The sequence below is a fragment of the Hemitrygon akajei genome, chromosome 25 (genome assembly GCF_048418815.1).
Source record: "Hemitrygon akajei chromosome 25, sHemAka1.3, whole genome shotgun sequence".
Classification (NCBI taxonomy): Eukaryota; Metazoa; Chordata; class Chondrichthyes; order Myliobatiformes; family Dasyatidae; genus Hemitrygon; species Hemitrygon akajei.
Genome location: NC_133148.1, coordinates 61,792,350 through 61,808,551, shown reverse-complemented (window position 1 = coordinate 61,808,551; position 16,202 = coordinate 61,792,350). Strand labels below are relative to the sequence as shown.

The following is a 16,202-nucleotide window of genomic DNA, read 5'->3' as shown; positions in this document are numbered from 1 at the left end:
GAGAGAGAGAGGGGGAGGGAGTGACAGAGAGGAGGGAGAAAGAGGAGAGAGAGAAAGAGAAAGAGGGAGAACTTGAGGGGAAAGAGGCGCAAGAATCCGCGAATGCTGCAATCTGGAACAACAGACAAAAAACGCTGGAGGGTCAGACAGCATCTGCATGGGGTTGATGTGAGGAGAAAGGCCAGTTGACCGGGTCCTGATGAAGGATCTCGACCCGATACGTCCGCTGTCTATCCCCTCCAACCCCCGCAGATGCTGCCGACCCGCGGAGCCCTTCCAGCAATTACTGTTGTCCCTCGAAGACAAATAAACTCCGAGAAGAGGAGCGTAGTCTGTAGATGGGATCGAAGCGACGTGTACAAAAATGTACAATATATGCGGGTGCGATAACGCTCGGGCTTTCGGTCCCAGGCCTGGGGAAGGCTTGTTAATGAACCTGACAGTTAAAGGAGCCACCGCGGGGACAAATCCCCGTCCCGAGCAGAGACAGAAGACAAGGCTGCGGTACCATACCTGTGCCGGAGAGAGAGAAGCGTTCTGCTGCGAGCTGTTGGGAATTCTGACCTCAATTCTGAGAACCGACCAACAGGGAAAAGCGGTGGAGTTTCCCCACGCGGATCCTCCCCCTCGGTGACCTGACTTGTAAATTTTTGTAATACAGTTTTGGATCAACGCCGCAGTGTTTCACAACGCTGTGATCGAAAGCCCGACATCTCTGTCCAAAGAGCCCCCTAAGTCCCCCCTCCCGTTTCCCTTCACCTCGCCGTGCCACCCCCGAAGAATTGACCTGGAATTACTCCAGTCACACACACACACACACACACGCACACAAACACCGGAAAATCAAGATTGAACGCGGATTTGCCAGAACTGGAAGACAGCGGCTCCTCCGTGCCACCCGCCGGCGCCGGGTAATGAACAGATCCGAGAGTGACCCAGTTCGGTCAACGCTAACGCACCAAACGACCCTGAGTCAGCCAGGACTCATATTCCCAATATTCATTATTTAATGTTTCACTTGCACAATTTGTTTTCTTTTCCTTGACCTTGCTTTTCAAGGCTCGAGCTAAATTTATTATCAAAGTAGGTATATGTCACCATTCATTTTCTTGCGGGCATTCGCAGTTTAAGACAGTACAATAGATGCCATGAAAAACTACAGGCGAGAAGACCACACGTGGGTAAGGAAACACGGAAAGCCTGGCTCAGACTTGGAGACCTCATCTCAGAAACACAGGGATTCCTTGTGGCCATAACACACACACACAAAAAAAAATCAAAAATTCATAATAAAAGCAACAAATTCAAGATGATAAATGCAGAAAATGCCAAGAGAGGCCAGAAACAACCCTGACACAGCGACAGGATCCTGCAGCAGTTTAACTCAATCTGATCACTTCCACGGCACGATCAGCTGGGAAGCGGCATTCGCCAAAACCTTGCTTTAAAAATACAAACTCACAAAAGAAACCATACCTTAATATAAACACCCGGCCTGGTCCAATTTTAGGGTCAGGGACCCACAAATTATATTTCGACTGATCTGTTAGGACAATCGATAATAACCATTGGGATGTAATACAGTATAAATGAGCAAGAACAGCTTACGTAATAGGTAACAGCCATTAAAAAACACATATAACTTGCAGGAATCAATAAGTGAAAAGTACCAGAAATACCCTGAATTAGAAGAGGAAATTGAAAGACTATGGACCGTACAATCTACAACTGGCATCACCCCCACAGTCACGACACAATGGCATTAGACAATTAGGCTGACATTGCAATGTTTCTGTAATTCTTCAGAATGTCACAACACTAAACACCACCAGAAAGTTCCCAGCAATTGAGAAAGGAGTTTACTTAGCTACGTCTGTACCTCGGGTTTTACCAGCTTGAGTTGAGAGAATAAAAAATAATAATAACAATAAATAGTAGTGAGAACGTGAGTTGTAGAGTTCTTGAAAGCAAGTGGCATAGGTTGTGGAATCAGTCCAGAGTTGGGGTGAGTGACGTTATCCACACTGGTTCAGGAGCCTGATGTGTGGAATCAGTCCAGTGTTGGGGTGAGTGACGTTATCCACACTGGGTCAGGAGCCTGATGTGTGGAATCAGTTCAGTGTTGGGGTGAGTGACGTTATCCACACTGGTTCAGGAGCCTGATGTGTGGAATCAGTTCAGTGTTGGGGTGAGTGAAGTTATCCACACTGGTTCAGGAGCCTGATGTGTGGAATCAGTTCAGTGTTGGGGTGAGTGAAGTTATCCACACTGGTTCAGGAGCCTGATGTGTGGAATCAGTTCAGTGTTGGGGTGAGTGAAGTTATCCACACTGGTTCAGGAGCCTGATGTGTGGAATCAGTTCAGTGTTGGGTGAGTGAAGTTATCCACACTGGTTCAGGAGCCTGATGTGTGGAATCAGTCCAGTGTTGGGGTGAGTGACGTTGTCCACCACTGGTTCAGGAGCCTGATGTGTGGAATCAGTTCAGTGTTGGGGTGAGTGAAGTTATCCACACTGGTTCAGGAGCCTGATGTGTGGAATCAGTTCAGTGTTGGGGTGAGTGAAGTTATCCACTCTGGTTCAGGAGCCTGATGTGTGGAATCAGTCCAGTGTTGGGGGTGAGTGACGTTGTCCACACTGGTTCAGGAGCCTGATGTGTGGAATCAGTTCAGTGTTGGGGTGAGTGAAGTTATCCACACTGGTTCAGGAGCCTGATGTGTGGAATCAGTTCAGTGTTGGGGTGAGTGAAGTTATCCACTCTGGTTCAGGAGCCTGATGTGTGGAATCAGTTCAGTGTTGGGGTGAGTGACGTTATCCACACTGGTTCAGGAGCCTGATGTGTGGAATCAGTTCAGTGTTGGGGTGAGTGAAGTTATCCACACTGGTTCAGGAGCCTGATGTGTGGAATCAGTTCAGTGTTGGGGTGAGTGAAGTTATCCACACTGGTTCAGGAGCCTGATGTGTGGAATCAGTTCAGTGTTGGGGTGAGTGACGTTATCCACACTGGGTCAGGAGCCTGATGTGTGGAATCAGTTCAGTGTTGGGGTGAGTGACGTTATCCACACTGGTTCAGGAGCCTGATGTGTGGAATCAGTCCAGTGTTGGGGTGAGTGACGTTATCCACACTGGTTCAGGAGCCTGATGTGTGGAATCAGTCCAGTGTTGGGGTGAGTGACGTTATCCACACTGGGTCAGGAGCCTGATGTGTGGAATCAGTTCAGTGTTGGGGTGAGTGACGTTATCCACACTGGTTCAGGAGCCTGATGTGTGGAATCAGTCCAGTGTTGGGGTGAGTGACGTTATCCACACTGGGTCAGGAGCCTGATGTGTGGAATCAGTTCAGTGTTGGGGTGAGTGACGTTATCCACACTGGTTCAGGAGCCTGATGTGTGGAATCAGTTCAGTGTTGGGGTGAGTGAAGTTATCCACACTGGTTCAGGAGCCTGATGTGTGGAATCAGTTCAGTGTTGGGGTGAGTGAAGTTATCCACTCTGGTTCAGGAGCCTGATGTGTGGAATCAGTCCAGTGTTGGGGTGAGTGACGTTGTCCACACTGGTTCAGGAGCCTGATGTGTGGAATCAGTTCAGTGTTGGGGTGAGTGAAGTTATCCACACTGGTTCAGGAGCCTGATGTGTGGAATCAGTTCAGTGTTGGGGTGAGTGAAGTTATCCACTCTGGTTCAGGAGCCTGATGTGTGGAATCAGTTCAGTGTTGGGGTGAGTGAAGTTATCCACACTGGTTCAGGAGCCTGATGTGTTGAATCAGTTCAGTGTTGAGGTGAGTGAAGTTATCCACTCTGGTTCAGGAGCCTGATGTGTGGAATCAGTCCAGTGTTGGGGTGAGTGACGTTGTCCACACTGGTTCAGGAGCCTGATGTGTTGAATCAGTTCAGTGTTGGGGTGAGTGAAGTTATCCACACTGGTTCAGGAGCCTGATGTGTGGAATCAGTTCAGTGTTGGGGTGAGTGAAGTTATCCACACTGGTTCAGGAGCCTGATGTGTGGAATCAGTTCAGTGTTGGGGTGAGTGAAGTTATCCACACTGGTTCAGGAGCCTGATGTGTGGAATCAGTTCAGTGTTGGGGTGAGTGAAGTTATCCACTCTGGTTCAGGAGCCTGATGTGTGGAATCAGTTCAGTGTTGGGGTGAGTGAAGTTATCCACACTGGTTCAGGAGCCTGATGTGTTGAATCAGTTCAGTGTTGGGGTGAGTGAAGTTATCCACACTGATTCAGGAGCCTGATGTGTGGCATCAGTTCAGTGTTGGGGTGAGTGAAGTTATCCACACTTGTTCAGGAGCCTGATGGGTGGAATCAGTTCAGTGTTGGGGTGAGTGAAGTTATCCACACTGGGTCAGGAGCCTGATGTGTGGAATCAGTTCAGCGTTGGGGTGAGTGACGTTATCCACACTGGGTCAGGAGCCTGATGTGTTGAATCAGTTCAGTGTTGGGGTGAGTGAAGTTATCCACACTGGTTCAGGAGCCTGATGTGTTGAATCAGTTCAGTGTTGAGGTGAGTGAAGTTATCCACACTGGGTCAGGAACATGATGGATGAAGGGTAATAACTGTTCCTGAACCTGTACCTCCTTCCCTATAGCAGCAACACGAAGAGAACTATTGTATATGGTTTTTCATAAACTCTATTGTATTTTTTTATTTTCCTGCATATGCCTGCAAGACAGGGTAGTATATGGCGATATATATGTACTTTGATAATAAATTTACTTTGAGTATGAAGGATTTCACACCGCCCTTTGCAAACTGTGTCCAGTGCTTACCTCCTGATCCTCCATCATGTGACGTGACTCGACGGGCTCCCAGGGTTTTCTGTTGTTCAGCTATTGCATGTTTATTGTATGGCCTCGTTCTTTTCTCTGCAAGATGTAAATGGGGTTGATAAATTGGTCACACACAAAATGCTGGTGGAACACAGCAGGCCAGGCAGCATCTATAGGGAGAAGCACTGTCGACGTTTCGGGCCGAGACCCTTCGTCAGGACTAATGAAGTTTCGGCCCGAAACGTCGACAGTGCTTCTCCCTATAGATGCTGCCTGGCCTGCTGTGTTCCACCAGCATTTTGTGTGTGTTGTTTGAATTTCCAGCATCTGCAGATTTCCTCGTGTTTGTTTGATAAATTGGTTTATGGTTGTCACATGTGCTGAATTACAATGAGAGCTTGTCTTGGACCCTGTTCACCCAGACCAGGTCACTGAGGCAGAACAGGGTAAAACAATAGGTTTCAGAGGAAGAGGAGTTACAATTAGGAAATAGAGTACAGCGCAGTAACTACAGGCCACAACGAGGTGGATTGTGTGATCAAGGGTCCTAGGAGACCGTTCAGTAGTGCAAGGTGTCCTTAGGCCTGGTGATACGTGTTTTCATACCCTCCCCCAGATGGAGTATCTGGGGTGGGTGGGGTCTTTGATTCTGCTGGCTGCTTTCCTAAGATTGTGAGAAGTCTGGACAAGGAGGGGATGCTGGTTTCAGTGACGTGCTGAGCTGTATTGATAATTCCCTGCTGTTTCTTTGGTGTTGTGAGATCAGTTGTCAAACCACGATGCATCCAGATAGGATGCCTTGTACAGTCTATTAATAAATATTGGTGAGGGTCAAGTGAGATGTCAAATATCTGTAGCTTCCTAAAGAAGTAGAGATGGCAGTGAGTGTTCTTGACTGGGGCATCTACATGGTTGGACCAGAACAGGCTATCGGTGAAGTTCACTCTGAGGAAATTGAAGCTCTCAACCCTCTTGACCTCAGTACCATTGATGTAAACAGGAGCACAGCCCTCCTTCCTGAAGTGAATGACCAGCTCTTTCGATTTGTTGACATTGAGGGAAAGGTTGTTGTCATGACAACACAATGTCAGGAGGCTCTCTGTACCTCCTTCCAGCATTCTGACATATCGTTATTTGTGATAGGCCCCACCACACTGGCATCATCTACAAACCAGTAGACAAAGAGAGCAGAATCTGGCCACACAATGGTAAGAGTACAGGGAGTAGAGACCTGTGGGGCACCATATTGAAGATGGTCATGGTGGTGGCATTTCGGCCTGTTGGTCAGGAAGATGGGATTCAGTAGCAAGGGGAAGTGTTGAACTGGGTGTTGATAGCTTAACAGGCTCCTAAAATAGAATCAAAAACAGGCCATTCAGCCCACCAAGTCAGTGCTGACCTGTTAGCCCATCTAGGCAAACTCCACTTGCCCTTTTCAGGCCCATGCCATGTTTAAATGCCCATTTAAAACCCTCATAAACATAGTGATTGCATCTGATTCTACCACCTCTTTTGCAGAATATTCCAGATATCAAACAAGCTCTGTGCAAAAATCTAGCTCCTTCGATCTCTTTTAAGAGATCGACCATTTGCTAAAACTACACCCTGCTGTTTTTGATATCCATGGAACCTGGAAAGAGATTTTGACTCTTTAACCTAGCTATACCTCTCATAATTTTATATACTTACGCTACATACTTCTGTTGTCACCCCTCAGCTCCTTTGCTCCAGGAAAATCAAGACCTGCCTATCCAATCTCTTCCCATAGCTAAATCCAGACTACTTCCTGGTGAATCTCCTCTGCACGCTCCCCGGATCTGATACACCTTTCTTATCACACCGTGAATGATGCCATAACAACAACGCTCATCAGCAAGCCAAAGAACTGAATATTGACTATAGGAGGAAGAAGCCAGTCGTCATCGGGGATCGTAGCTGGAGAGGGTCAGTAACTTAAATTCATTGACAGAGGACTTGTTCTGGGACAGCAGGTGGGTGCCATCACATAGAAATCAAGGCAGTGCCTCTACCGACTTAGAAGTTTGCATAGATCCAGCGTGTCATCTAAAACTTTGACAGACTTCTAAAGGTGCACAGTGGAGGGTATCGTGACTGGTATGGAAACACTGATACTCGGGAACAAAAACCTGGTGGCTATAGCCCAGTCCGTCATAGGTTCAGCCTTACCCATCACCAGTACAAACTGAAGGCCACATTTCCCTATCTAGATAACATCACCATCTGTGGTCGCGACTGGTCGGATCATGACGCCAACCTCCAACGATTTTTCCAAGTGGCCGATGCTTTGAACCTCACTTATAACAAGGACAAGTGTGTGTTCAGAACCACACGACTCGCTATCCTTGGGTATGTCGTGGAGAACGGGGTCATTGGCCCTGACCCCGACCGTATGCGCCCCCTGTTAGAACTCCCTCTTCCCGCCACTCTCAAGGCCCTCCGGCGGTGCCTGGGTTTTTTTTCCTATTACGCCCAATGGGTCCCCCATTACGCAGACAAGGCCCGACCCCTGGTCAGGTCTACCACTTTTCCCCTCTCTGCTGAGGCCTGCGCGGCCTTCAGCTGCATTAAAGGGGACATTGCCAAAGCGACGATGCATGCGGTGGACGAGACCATTCCCTTCCAAGTAGAGAGTGATGCCTCCAACTTTGCACTGGCTGCTACCCTCAATCAGGAAGGCAGACCAGTGGCGTTTTTTTCTCGTACCCTTCAAGGCTCTGAAATTCGGCACTCCGCGGTGGAGAAAGAAGCCCAGGCCATAGTGGAAGCTATTAGGCACTGGAGGCATTATCTCGCCGGCAAAAGGTTCACCTTGCTGACCGACCAGCGCTCGGTTGCGTTCATGTTCAGTAACCAACAGCGGGGCAAAATCAAAAATGATAAAATTTTGCGATGGAGAATAGAACTCTCCACCTACAATTATGATATCCTGTACCGGCCTGGCAGGCTCAATGAACCCTCTGATGCCCTATCCCGGGGAACGTGTGCTAGTGCCCAGCTCGACCAGCTGTATGCCCTTCATGCCCAACTTTGCCACCCGGGGGTCACCCGATTTTACCATTTCATTAAAGCCCGGAACCTGCCATACTCCCTGGAGGACATCAGGACGATGACCAGGGACTGCCAGAACTGCGCTGAGTGCAAACTGCACTTCTACCATCCTGAAAAGGCGCAACTTATCAAGGCCACCCGCCCCTTTGAGCGACTGAGTGTCGACTTTAAGGGCCCCCTTCCCTCCACCGACCGCAATGTCTATTTTCTCAGTATTATTGACGAGTACTCGCGATTCCCCTTTGCCGTTCCCTGCCCCGACACCACTACCACGTCGGTCATAAAAGCCCTGCGCCAGCTCTTCACTCTGTTCGGATATCCCTGCTATATCCACAGTGATAGAGGATCCTCCTTTATGAGTGATGAGTTGCGCCGGTTCCTGCTAGCTAGGGGCATTGCTACTAGTCGCACCACGAGTTATAATCCCCGGGGGAATGGCCAGGTGGAGAGGGAGAATGCCATAGTGTGGAAGGCCACACTTTTAGCCCTTAAGTCAAAAGGGTTGCCGGTCTCCCGATGGCAGGAGGTCCTCCCTGAGGCACTCCACTCTATCCGCTCCCTGTTATGTACGTCCACCAATGCCACCCCTCACGAACGCCTATTCTCTTTTCCCAGGAAGTCTGTCACTGGGACCACCCTACCAGTTTGGCTGACGTCCCCGGGGCCAGTGCTGCTCCGAAAACATGTGAGGAGTAATAAATACTCCCCGCTGGTCGAGAGGGTTCACCTCCTGCATGCTAATCCCCAGTATGCTTACGTGGTCTTACCTGATGGGCGGGAGGACATGGTCTCAGTCCGCGACCTGGCGCCCGCCGGAGCAGCAGACCACTACCCCGTACACTCCACAGTAACTATGAACCCTGTACCCGAGGTGACACCGCAAACACCGTGCCCAGCACAGACTCCTCACGACACTCATGTACCGGGCATCTCGTACGCGTCTATTCCGGGGACCTCGCACACACGCGAGGAATCCCTGACACCGCCTGTTGGGACAGAACCAACCCACTCTCCGCCTCCGGTGCAAACACCACCTCCGGCACCTGTGCAATTGCAGCCGGAGCTACGTAGATCGCAGCGAACGATTCGACCACCTGATAGACTTAACCTGTAAATATACTTGGGGATTTTTTTAAACAAAGGGGGGGGGGTGAATGTGGTGAACTAGATATACCTGTCTGACAGCTCCTGTGGCTCCTCCCACAGACCCTGCTGACTGCTCCTGTGGCTCCTCCCACAGACCCCTGCTGACTGCTCCTGTGGCTCCTCCCACAGACCCTGCTGACTGCTCCTGTGGCTCCTCCCACTGACCCCTGCTGACAGCTCCTGTGGCTCCTCCCACAGACCCCTGCTGACTGCTCCTGTGGCTCCTCCCACAGACCCCTGCTGACTGCTCCTGTGGCTCCTCCCACAGACCCCTGCTGACTGCTCCTGTGGCTCCTCCCACAGACCCCTGCTGACTGCTCCTGTGGCTCCTCCCACAGACCCCTGCTGACTGCTGTGGCTCCTCCCACAGACCCCCTGCTGACTGCTCCTGTGGCTCCTCCCACAGACCCCTGCTGACTCCTCCCACTGACCCCTGCTGACTGCTCCTGTGGCTCCTCCCACAGACCCCTGCTGACTGCTCCTGTGGCTCCTCCCACAGACCCCTGCTGACTGCTCCTGTGGCTCCTCCCACAGACCCCTGCTGACTGCTCCTGTGGCTCCTCCCACAGACCCCCTGCTGACTGCTCCTGTGGCTCCTCCCACAGACCCACTGCTCCTGTGGCTCCTCCCACAGACCCACTGCTCCTGTGGCTCCTCCCACAGACCCCTGCTGACTGCTCCTGTGGCTCCTCCCACAGACCCCCTGCTGACTGCTCCTGTGGCCCCTCCCACAGACCCCCTGCTGACTGATCCTGTGGCTCCTCCCACAGACCCCTGCTGACTGATCCTGTGGCTCCTCCCACAGACCCCTGCTGACTGATCCTGTGGCTCCTCCCACAGACCCCTGCTGACTGATCCTGTGGCTCCTCCCACAGACCCCTGCTGACTGCTCCTGTGGCTCCTCCCACAGACCCCCTGCTGACTACTCCTGTGGCTCCTCCCACAGACCCCCTGCTGACTACTCCTGTGGCTCCTCCCACAGACCCCCTGCTGACTCCTCCTGTGGCTCCTCCCACAGACCCCTGCTGACTGCTCCTGTGGCCCCTCCCACAGACCCCCTGCTGACTGCTCCTGTGGCTCCTCCCACAGACCCCTGCTGACAGCTCCTGTGGCCCCTCCCACAGACCCCTGCTGACTGCTCCTGTGGCTCCTCCCACAGACCCCTGCTGACAGCTCCTGTGGCCCCTCCCACAGACCCCCTGCTGACTGCTCCTGTGGCTCCTCCCACAGACCCCTGCTGACAGCTCCTGTGGCCCCTCCCACAGACCCCCTGCTGACTGCTCCTGTGGCTCCTCCCACAGACCCACTGATCCTGTGGCTCCTCCCACAGACCCCTGCTGACTGCTCCTGTGGCTCCTCCCACAGACCCCCTGCTGACTGCTCCTGTGACTCCTCCCACAGACCCCCTGCTGACTGCTCCTGTGGCTCCTCCCACAGACCCCTGCTGACTGCTCCTGTGGCTCCTCCCACAGACCCCCTGCTGACTGCTCCTGTGGCTCCTCCCACAGACCCACTGCTGACTGCTCCTGTGTCTCCTCCCACAGACCCACTGCTGACTGCTCCTGTGTCTCCTCCCACAGACCCCCTGCTGACTGCTCCTGTGGCTCCTCCCACAGACCCCCTGCTGACTGCTCCTGTGGCTCCTCCCACAGACACCCTGCTGACTGTTCCTGTGGCTCCTCCCACAGACCCCCTGCTGACTGTTCCTGTGGCTCCTCCCACAGACCCCCTGCTGACTACTCCTGTGGCTCCTCCCACAGACCCCCTGCTGACAGCTCCTGTGGCTCCTCCCACAGACCCCCCGCTGACTGCTCCTGTGACTCCTCCCACAGACCCCCCGCTGACTGCTCCTGTGACTCCTCCCACAGACCCCCTGCTGACTGCTCCTGTGGCTCCTCCCACAGACCCCCTGCTGACTGCTCCTGTAGCTCCTCCCACTGACCCCTGTATAAAGGCGACTGTGGTCTGCTGCTCTCCCTCATTTTCCCAGGATGTAGTGTTGTTCTTCAGTCAATAAAAGCCGATAGCGTGGATAACGTCACCCACCTCAACGGCGAGCAGCAGGTGCCAGGACTCTAAAACCCAGTGTTACAATGAGAGAATTTCCATTTTGTAACTATTTGCATGACTTGTTTGTGTTATGTCTTGTAACTCCGAAACATAAAACCAATCGAAAGTAAAACACTGAGCCGACAGACGTGGATCTGCTTCATTTTTACTGCACTTACGAAGCAGTAGTGTAATGACATAGTGATTTATGTAAACAACAACAAATACTTCATCATTATTACTTAGAGCTTATTACTGAAATATTAAATACACAACACTCCTCCCTGCTTAGCTATACACCTCAAATCAGTATAGAATAATCTTATATACAGCTTATTGTCACCAAGGGGTGGAGCACAGTACCCACCTGGCTAAGTTTGGCAGGAATCTGTGATAGTTGTCAAATTCGAAGAAGAGCAGCAACTGTGACACATCCTTTGGCCCTGGGGCATCCACCACTGCTTCAATTTTCTCAGCACACCTGTGTAAACCTTGTGCGTCAATCACAGTATGTGATGCTTGGCTTAAGGAATTCACAATTGCTGCTCTGAGCCCATTAACCTTCTGATCTTTTTAACACTGTTTTAAGATTTGGACATATTCCTTGTCATTCTCACCAGTGACAATGATGTCATCCAGGTAACACTGAGTGCTTGGACAGCATTGTCGCACCTGGTCCGTAGCTTTCTGCCGGAGCACAGGTGCTATTTCAGAAATAAACCTGTTATAGTGATATGAGTGTTTATGGTGAGAAACACTTGGGCTCTTCTTCCACCTCCATCGGTCAGTAAGCCTCAGCGAATTCCACTTTGTAGTTTCTCATAAATTCAATTGTGTTTATTTGTATTTTGAGACCACAAGACTAAAAGAGATAGGAGCAGAATTAGGCCATTCGGCCCATCAGTGTGCTCCACCATTCCATCATGACTGATTTATCCCTCTCAGCCCCATTTTCCTGCATTCCCCTTGTAACCTTTTGTACCCAGAACAGTTAGTGGAGGAGTTGTGGAGACAGATGTTGGTAAGACCTCAGACAAAGTCAGGAATCGAAAGGTTGGGCATGGTGCGACTTGTGACCTGAGCTGCGCATGTTTCAGAGCAAGAAGTATCGAAGTTTAGTGCTGAAGGTAAGGTAGCTGGTTGACCAACAGAGGCAATGTGTAGTGAGCAGAGGCTGTTGATAGGGCAAATTACAGTCAACAGGATGTGTTGCAACATAAAAGACGGACAAATTCCGAAAGACTGAAGATGTTATATTTCAATACGCGCAGTATACAGAATAAAGTAGATGAACTTTAGCACAGTTGCAGACTGGCTTGCATGATGCAGGCATCACTGAATCATGGCTGAAAGAAGATTATAGTTCAGGGCTTAAGGATACACTTTGTATTGAAAGGGCTGGTGGGAAGGCAGAGGAGGTGACGTTGCTCTGTTGGTAAAAATGACATCAAATCGTTAGAAAGAGGTAAGATAAAGTTGGAAGGTGTTGAATCATTATGGATAGTGCTAAGGAACTGCAAGGGTAGAAAGACACTGCTGGGGGTTGTAAATAGACCCTCAAACTGTAGTATTGATGTGGTCTACGCATTACAACGGAAGACGGAAAGTGCACGCCAGAAGGGCAATGTTACAATAGTCACGGGGGATTTCAATATGCAGGTAGATTGGGAATTTCAGGTTGGTGCTGGATCCCAAGAAGGTGAGCTTCTAGAATACCTACGAGATGGATTTTCAGAGCAGCTCCTGGTTGAGCCCACTGGGGGATCAGCAATTCTGGACTAGGTGCTATGCAATGAACCGGAACTGGTTAGAGAGCTTTAGGTAAAGTAACCCTTAGGGGAAGTGATCATAATTCGATCAAATTTACCCTGAAATTTGAGAAGGAGAAGCTAAAGTCAGAGGAATCAGTATTACAGTGGAGTAACGGGAATTACAGAGAAATGAAAGAGGAGCAGGCCAGAATTGATTGGAAGGGAACACTGGCAGGGATGATGGCAGAGCAGCAATGGCTGGAATTTCTGGGAGCAATTTAGAAGGCACAAGATATATACGTCCCAAAGAGACAGAAGTAATCTATAGGCAGGATGGCACAATCAAACCAGCATAAAAGCCAAATATTGAGCATAAAGTTGGTCAAAAATTAGTGGGAAGTTAAAGGATTGGGAAGCTTTTAAAAACCAACAGAAGGCAACTAAAAAGTCATAATGAAGAAAAAGATGGAATACAAAGGTAAGATAGCCAGTAATGTTAAAGTTTCTTCAGATACATAACATGTAAAAGAGAGGTGAGAGTGGATATCAGAGTGCTGGAAAAAGATGCTGAAGAGATACTAATGGGGGACAAGGAAATGGTGGATGAACTGAATAAGTATTTTGCATCAGTCTTCACTGTGGAAGACACCAGCAGTGTGGTAGAAGTTCTAGGTGTCAGGGATCATGAAGTGTGTGTTGAGTTACCATTACTATAGAGTAGGTTCTTGGGAAACTGAGAAGTCTGAAGTCACCTGGACCAGATGGACTACACCCCAGGGTTCTGAAAGAGGCGGCTGAAGGGATTGTGGAGGCATTAGTAGAAATCTTTCAAGAATCGGTTGATTCTGGCATGGCTCTGGAGGAATGGAAAATTGAAAACGTCAATCCATTCTACTAGAAGGGAGAGAGGCAGAAGAAAGGAAATTATAGATGAGTTCGTCTGACTTCAGTGGTTCGGAAGATTTTGGAGTCGATTGTTAAGGATGTGGTTCCGGGGTACTTGGAGGCACATGGTAAAATAGGATGTAGTCAGCATGGTTTCCTCAAGGGAAAATCGTGCCTGACAAATCTGTTGGAATTATTTGTAGAAATAACAAGCAGGATAAACAAGGAGAATTAGTGAATGTTGTGTACTTGGAATTTCAAAAGGCCTTTAACTAGGTGTTGCACATAAGGCTGCTTAACAAATTAAAAGCCCATGATATTACAGGACAGACAGACAGAAAGACAGACATACTTTATTGATCCCGAGGGAAAATGGGTTTTGTTACAGCCCCACCAACCAAGAATAGTGTAGAAATATAGCAGTATAAAACCATAAATAATTAAGTAATCATAAGTTAATCATGCCAAGTGGAAATAAGTCCAGGACCAGCCTATTGGCTCAGGGTGTCTGACATTCCGAGGGAGGAGTAAAGTTTGATGGCCATAGGCAGGAATGACTTCCTATGACGCTCAGTGTTACATCTCGGTGGAATGAGTCTCTGGCTGAATGTACTCCTGTGCCTAACCAGTACATTATGGAGTGGATGGGAGTCATTGTCCAAGATGGCATGCAACTTGGACAGCATCCTCTTTTCAGACACCACCATCAGAGAGTCCAGTTCCACCCCCACAACATCACTGGCCTTACAAATGAGTTTGTTGATTCTGTTGGTGTCTGCTACCCTCAGCCTGCTGCCCCAGCACACAACAGCAAACATGAGAGCGCTGGCCACCACAGCCTCATAGAGCATCCTCAGCATCGTCCGGCAGATGTTAAAGGACCTCAGTCTCCTCAGGAAATAGAGACGGCTGTGCCCCTTCTTGTAGACAGCCTCAGTGTTCTTTGACCAGTCCAGTTTATTGTCCATTCGTATCCCCAGGTATATGTAATCCGCCACTAAGTCCACACTGACCCCTTGGATGGAAACAGGGGTTACCGGTGCCTTAGCCCTCCTCAGGTCCACCACCAACTCCTTAGTCTTTTTCACATTAAGCTGCAGATGATTCTGCTTGCACCATGTGACAAAGTTTCCCACTGTCGCCCTGTACTCAGCCTCATCTCCCTTGCTGATGCATCCAACTATGGCAGAGTAATCAGAAAACTTCTGAAGATGGCAAGACTCTGTGTTGTAGCTGAAGTCCGAGGTGTAGATGGTGAAGAGAAAGGGAGACAGGACAGTCCCCTGTGGAGCCCCAGTGCTGCTGACCACTCTGTCTGACACACAGTGTTGCAAGCGCTCATACTGTGGTCTGCCAGTCAGATACTAGCATGGATGAAGCATTGGCCAATTGGCAGGAGGCTAAAAGTTGAAATAAAGGGCTCCTTTTCTGGTTGGCTGCTGGCGGTCAGTGGTATTCCTCAGGGGTCTGTGATAGGACCGCTTCTTCTTACATTATGACCTGGATAACGGAATTGATGGCTTGTGGCCAAGTTTGCAGATGATATGAAGGTATCTCAGGGTGTGACATTTCTGGGTGCAGTATTAACTCAGGGTGCAAAACCTCAGGATGACGAACTAACTCAGTCCTGCCGAAGGGTTTCGGCCCAAACGCCAGCTGTACTTTTTTCCACAGATGCTGCCTGGCTTGCTGAGTTCCTCCAGCATTTTGTGTGTGTGCTGCTCAACAGGTGATATGTCAGGGTGAAGTACTAACTCAGGATGCAACACCTCAGGGTGGAGTACTAACTCGGGATGCAACACCTCAGGGTGGAGTACTAACTCAGGATGCAACACCTCAGGGTGAAGTACTAACTCAGGATGCAACACCTCAGGGTGGAGTACTAACTCGGGATGCAACACCTCAGGGTGAAGTACTAACTCGGGATGCAACACCTCAGGGTGGAGTACTAACTCAGGATGCAACACTTCAGGGTGAAGTACTAACTCGGGATGCAACACCTCAGGGTGGAGTACTAACTCGGGATGCAACACTTCAGTACTTCTGAGAAAGTAGGAAGGCTACAGAATGAGTTAGACAGATTAGGAGAATGGGAAAAGAAGTGGCAGATGGAATGCAGTCTTGGGAAGTGAATTCTCATGCACTTTGGGAAAATAAATAAAAGGGTAGAATATTTTGCAAATAGAGAGCAAATTCAAAAATCTGAGGTATGAAGAAACTTGGGAGTCCTCGTGCAGGATTCCTTAAAGGTTAAGTTGCAGGTTGAGTCAGCGGTGAGGAAGGCAAATACGATGTTAGCATTCATTTCAAGAGGGCTACAATATAAAAGCAAGGGTATAATGTTGAGACTTTATAAAGCCCTGGCGAGGCCTCACAGGGCAGTGATTAGCTTTGGACCCCTTATCTAAGAAAGGATATGCTGTCATTGGAGAGGTTTCAAAGGCTCAATACAGGATCACAATGTTGTGCCAACCTTTTAACCTACTCCAAGGTCAATCTAACCCTTCCCTCCCACACAGCCCTCCATTT

General features: G+C 49.6%; 1 protein-coding gene across 2 annotated transcripts in view; it reads right to left on the bottom strand.

The window, feature by feature from the left end:
• Positions 1–8,904, bottom strand: part of LOC140716646 (exocyst complex component 3-like protein 2) — a 107,218-nt gene extending 98,314 nt beyond the window's left edge. Inside the window, exon 1 of one of the 2 annotated variants that reach the window (XM_073029481.1) lies at positions 8,610–8,904. The gene's annotated coding sequence lies outside the window, so the exon portion shown is untranslated. Of the gene's footprint in view, positions 1–513; positions 704–8,609 lie in introns of those variants that run through there. The other variant, XM_073029479.1, reaches the window with a different exon arrangement.
• Positions 8,905–16,202: the final 7,298 nt, after the last annotated feature.